Raw genomic sequence first — 6,569 nt, 5'->3', positions numbered from 1 at the left:
CAGGCTTGTCCAACGGGGACCTAGACAGCTAGTGGCCTCACAAGACCATAAACCTTTAACATTCTCTGTGATTTATATACGTTAACGTATAATATATTTAATGTATATAAATCACATAATGTATATGTGGCCCAAGGGAATCCCTCTTTCCTCAAGGCAACCCAGGCAAGTCAAAAGGTTGGACCTTCATGGCTTACAGCCTGTGAGAATGCAGCAGTCTTGGTTGTGAAGCTCATTCGTGTGTTCTGCACACTCAGCCAACTGTACCACATTTATTAAACCATGGCTAGCTGAACAATAGTGTAATGGGATATGTTGATTTTCTGTGGACAGTGTGGTGTGTGCCCCACGGTGATATCAGCCTAAAAACCCAGAGTTTACCTAATCCAGAGAGAGGCAATGCTGGCTTGTGCTCCTTGCTGCTTTCCTTTTCACCCTAATCAATGTCGTCTGAACCCAGTTGGACATTTGAACAGAAGAGAATAAGAGAGTTGGAAGGGATCTTAGAGGTCTTCTAGTCCTGCCCATGCTCAGGCAGGAAACCTGGTAATATTTCAGACAAATGTTCGTCCAATCTCTTCTTAAAAACTTCCAGTGTCGAGCATCCACAACCTCTGAAGGCATTTGTGAAGTGTGACCCGTCAAAACCGCGGTCCACAAAAGCGCGATCGACGAAAGCGCGCATTTGACGTCATCACAGCGCGACGAAAAAAATTAAAAATTGAAATAAAAATTACATTAAAGCAACCGGATTCAAATAAAGATAAGGGTTAGGGTTAGGGTTAGGTTAAGGGTTAGGGTTAGGTTTAGAGCGTTAGGGTTACGTTTAGCGTTAGGTTAAGGGTTAGCGTTAGGTTTAGCGTTACGTTAATGGGTGATCGCGATGTTTTCGTCACGCTGTGATGACGTCAAATGCGCGCTTTCGTCGACCGCGATTTTGTCGTCCGCGGTTTTGTGGTGGAACCTTTGTGAAGCATCTCAGAATGCAATTTTAATACTGCAATATGTCTATGGAGATTCTCCATAGTCATCCAGGTCATGGTTGTCCCAAAGGTGCTTTTTCAAGAGGTGACTGAACTTTGTCTTCAAAGACATTTCACTTCTCATCCAAGAAGCTTCTTCAGCCCCCTAATAGTTTTTATTACTCTTATGCTTACGTACCTCTGGTGAGATAGATGGCCAACAAGTCTAATAAATAGATAAGTAATATGCTAGACTAGTCAAAAGTTGCATTGTGGTCTGCAGGACAGGCTGGGGGAGGGGCAGTTGCATGAATGGAATTGCAGGCAATGTAAGGGCTAACTAAAGAGATACACAAGCTTACTCAGCAATCGCTCTTCCTGTGTTCAGGAGAGGTTTACTTCACATTCAGATTGTAAACATATAATTTGGCTCATTTGTTTTGTCTGGGTGGAATGGAGCACTGACTCATGTTTTCCAGCTCTGGGGGCAAAATAGTAAATCCTTCCAGCCTATGATTGTATGGTCTAGAACAGTGTTTTTCAACCTTTTTTGTGCAAAGGCACACTTTTTTCATGAAAAAAATCACGAGGCACACCACCATTAGAAAATGTTAAAAAAAATTAACTCTGTGCCTATATTGACTATATCTAAAGTAATTTTCCCACGGCACACCTTACACTATGTCACGGCACACTAGTGTGCCGCGGCACAGTGGTTGAAAAACACTGGTCTAGAACAGTGTTTCTCAACCTTGGCAACTTGAAGATGTCCGGACTTCAACTCCCAGAATTCCCCAGCCAGCATTCGACTTATGGTCCCCTTGAGGTTCCAGACAGAGCTTGGGGTTATTCCTGATACTCTCGCCCACAGTTCGGCAGAGACTCTGGTTGCTGCCTGGTACTCGGCGGCATCGGAGTCTCTCGACCGGATTGCGCCACTACAGCCCCTCCGGGTCGGCGGATCCCGGAGGCCTCCTTGGTTCACCGAGGAGCTCCGGGAGAAGAAGCGCCGGAGGAGACGCCTAGAGCACTTGTGGAGGTCCGATAAGTCCGAATCGAACCGAGCACTTTTGACAACATGCACCAAGGAATACATCAGGGCATTGAGGGCAGCTAAAAGAACACATATTGCCACCTTGGTTGCGTCCGCTGAGTCCCGCCCAGCCGCCCTGTTTAGGATTACCCACTCCCTCCTAAATAGGAGGGACGTGGGGGACCCCCTACAGGGTAAGGCTGAGGAATATGCCCAGTTCTTAGCGGACAAAGTTACTCGGTTTCGGTCGGACTTGGACTCCACCTCTGCAGATCCAGCCGAGCCACAAGAGGATTACTTGGCAAACCATCTCTGGGATGAGTTTCAGGATGTTGCCTCTGGGGATGTGGACAAGGCCATACGAGCTGTGAGTGCCTCCACCTGTATACTGGACCCGTGTCCCTCCTGGCTGGTTGCCAACAGCAGTGAGGTGACATGCGGCTGGATCCAGGCGGTCGTGACTGCCTCCCTTTGGGAGGGGCACTTCCCCGCCGCGCTTAAAACGGCGGTGGTGAGACCCCTCCTGAAGAAACCATCCTTGGATCCAGCCGTTTTTAACAATTACCGTCCAGTCTCCAACCTCCCCTTTGTTGGGAAGGTTGTCGAGAAGGTGGTGGCCTTCCAGCTTCAACGGTCCTTGGAGGAAGCTAGTTACCTTGACCCCTTCCAGTCCGGCTTCAGACCTGGTTACAGCACAGAAACCGCTTTGGTCGCATTGACCGATGATCTCTGGAGAGCCAGAGATGGAGGCCATGCGTCCATCCTGGTTCTCCTTGACCTCTCGGCGGCTTTCGATACCATCGACCATGGTATCCTTCTGCGACGACTGCGGGAGGTGGGGGTGGGAGGCACTGTTTTGCAGTGGTTCTCCTACCTCTCGGACAGGTCGCAGTCGGTGTTGGTCGGGGGGCAGAGATCGTCCCTGAGGCCCCTAACATATGGGTTGCCCCAGGGTTCGGTCTTATCCTCCCCTACTATTTAACATATACATGAAACCGCTGGGCGAGATCATTCGGAGGCACGGGATAAAATACCATCAATACGCGGACGATACTCAATTGTATCTGTCTGCCCTGTGCCAACTCAATGAAGCGGTGGACGTGATGAACCGGGGCCTTGAGGCTGTTAAGAACTGGATGAGTGCTAACAGACTGGTACTCAACCCAGACAAGACCGAGTGGCTGTTGTGTTTCCCTCCCAACAATTTGGCCAGTGTTCCATCGCTCAGGCTGGGGGGTCAAACTTTACATCCCTCAGATAGGGTTCGCAACTTGGGAGTCCTCCTGGACCCACAGCTGACTTTCGACCATCATTTGTCGGCTGTGACCAGGGGGGCATTTGCCCAGGTTCGCCTGGTCCGCCAGTTGCGACTCTACCTGAACCGGGAGGCCCTCGCAACAGTCACTCGAGCCCTTGTGATCTCTAGGCTGGAATACTGCAATGTGCTCTACATGGGGCTGCCCTTGAAGTGCATTCGGCGACTGCAGTTAGTCCAGAATGCAGCCGCGTGAGTGATCGTGGGCGCACCGCGGTTCGCCCACATAACACCTATCCTCCGCGAGCTGCGCTGGCTACCTGTTGATCTCCGGGTGCGCTTCAGGGTATTACTTACCACCTATAAAGCCCTCCATGGTAGTGGATCTGAGTACTTGAGAGACCGCCTCCTGCCGATTACCTCCCTCCGACCAATTAGATCGCACAGATTGGGCCTCCTCCGAATCCCATCCGCCAGTCAATGCCGACTGGCGACTACGCGGAGGAGAGCCTTTTCAGTAGCAGCTCCGACCCTGTGGAACGACCTCCCCGTCGAGATTCGCACCCTCACCACCATCCAGACCTTCCGCACAGCCCTTAAGACCTGGCTATCCCGTCAGGCCTGGGGATAAGTTTCTAATTCGCCCCACCCGAGTGTTGAGTGTTGAATGAAAGTTGTGCTTTTACTGTTTATTTTATTCACATATTGTTTATGTCTCTGTATTGCACCCCCCTTTTCCTATGAATGTAAGCCGCCCTGAGTCCCCTCAGGGAAAAGGGCGGCCTATAAATCCCAAATAAATGAAAATGAAATAAATGAAAAAAAAATGAAAATAATCATTTATAATTAGTAAAAGTACACTTGATTTCTATCAATGGACTCTCGTGGTTTTCTTTCCTAATTATTCAATGAAGGAGTGCTGACACCACTTCTTATTTTCTCCTTTTATCCCATTCTCTTAGATTCTTTTTTATTTTTATAATTATTGTATCTTTCCTTCTGAATCCTTTTTCTCATTTTTAATTTTGAGTAGTTTCCCCCAGGGCTTCTCCTAGTCTCTTCCCACCATTTCCGTCTTTGCCATTAGATTGATTCTTTTTGGGGGGACATTCCCCCATCTACCCTTTTTGTGCCACTGCAAATCCCAGTGAAATTATCTGTTTTTTACTTTTGGTTCCTTTTTCTTCAATATTATTTTCTTGTTCTTTATTTATGCTCTTTTTTACTCCCTTCTCCCGTTTCATGTTCTGTGTGCTCCAGCTGGATTTCTGACTTTTAATTGCCTTTTAAAGTTTCACATGCATTTTTTAGCATCTCAATTAATTCATCATATAGCTTCCATACTGCCAATTTAACAAATTTAATAAATTTTAAGACTTTTAAATTATGTAATTAGAAGTTAAAGTCCATAGTCTCCCCCCCCTTTCTAATGTCCAATTCTAATATTAGTCCAGTCCAATCCAAGTCTAAAATTTATTATCTTGCTGTAGAAAATCAAAATCAAGAAATGTAGAAAAACAAACACTCCTTAGCAGTTCTCAAAGTTCCAGATTATCTTTTCCAGCAGGTCAAGGTCAGGTTTCCCAGCTGTACTTTCTCTTCTATCTTCTACAAAGTATTGCAATATTCTCTTCCCACCAGCAGATGGTTCTCTCAAATCCACAACACACAGAAACCAGCTGATATGTCAAAACTGTTAAAAACACTTTAAATCTACAAACCTTTTCCACAGGTTTTCTTTTTATTATTTTTAATTTCTTCAAATTCAATTGTAAAAGCAAGAATCTTCTTGAGCTTTGGTGTTTTAGCTTCCGCTTTATCCTTCTCCCTCAATGGAATTTTACAAATGCCAATTAGCTGCTAATTTCAGCTCTGGGACCCTTTTTAAAGTCCAAATTCAAAGCTTTCTTTTACCTGTGAGTTGGCCAATCACTCACGCGGTTCCAACACTCTGTTCCAACACAGCTCCTGCTCAAAAACTTAAGTTTGGTTGTCCCAGCTTCAGAATGGTCATTTAGAAATGGCCGCCGCCACCCCTGCCATCAGTCTGAAGAGCTCTCTCTGACCTAACTAGCTGGTTCCTCTTGGTCATCCAAGATGCCTCTCCTTCTTCCCTGTCCCCACAGGATGGGTGTGGTCCGAAGACCACCACCCCGACAGCCGTTTGTCCGGCTGGATTTTCGCAGAGCTCATTGGAGCTCACTATTTTTCCAACCAATCTCACCACAATGCTTCCAGTTTCCCCTGTAGTTCCATTGAGGACTCTGTGTTGGATGTGGTTGGTCAGCCAGTTGCGAATCCATCTGTTGATAATATTGTATATGCCACATTTCTACCTTATCAAGAAGTAGGCTGTGGTCCACTCTGCCAAATGCCTTACGATTTCCAAGTATACTATGTTTGCAGCATTTCACTGGTCCACTTTGTCAAAGGCAGCAATAAGGTTCATTTGGCATGTTTGTTTTTGACAAACTTCTGCTGGTTTCTAGTAATTGTCTTACTCATTTCTGGGTTTTCTCAAATGTATTGCTTATCTTCTCCCAAGATTTTCCCAGGTATTGATGTCAGGCTGATTGGTCTTGCTTATTTTGACTTGCAATCCTATTCTGTGTCCTACGGTATTGTTTTTATTAAGTTGGATCCTTTTTTCCTTTTGCATGAAGATAGATGTGGCTGATTGGTCTTGTAGTTTCCTGGGTCCATTCCCTCCCCTTTTTTTAGATTGGAACCACATCAGCTCTTTTCCAATCCTCGCTTTTCCCCAATGTTCCAAGGTGGTTTGAAAGATTTTGTTCAATAGCAATAGCAATAGCAGTAGACTTATATACCGCTTCATAGCCTTTCAGGCCTCTCTAAGCGGTTTACAGAGAGTCAGCATATTGCCCCCAACAATCTGGGTCCTCATTTTACCCACCTCGGAAGGATGGAAGGCTGAGTCAACCCTGAGCCGGTGAGATTTGAACCGCCGAACTGCTGATCTAGCAGTAGCCTGCAGTGCTGCATTTAACCACTGCGCCACCTTGGCTCTTGGTTCAGAAATCATGTCTTCAGAACCCTGGGATGTGAATCCTCTGGTCGTGGCGATTTGAACTCATTTAGTGGGTAAGTGCTGTCTTACCATTTTCCTGCCTATTTTGACTTGCAATCCTATTCTGTGTCTTACAGTATTGTTTTTATTAAGTTGGATCCTTTTTTCCTTTTGCATGAAGATAGATGTGAAGAATGAACTAAGCAGCCATAACCTCCTTGCCATCTTTTCCATAGTAAACCTATCATTTCCTTCACTTTTTTCTTGTTTCATACATATTGAAAGAAACTC

The sequence above is a fragment of the Thamnophis elegans genome, chromosome 16 (genome assembly GCF_009769535.1).
Source record: "Thamnophis elegans isolate rThaEle1 chromosome 16, rThaEle1.pri, whole genome shotgun sequence".
In the NCBI taxonomy this organism is placed as follows: domain Eukaryota; kingdom Metazoa; phylum Chordata; class Lepidosauria; order Squamata; family Colubridae; genus Thamnophis; species Thamnophis elegans.
This window is presented reverse-complemented; position numbering follows the sequence as displayed.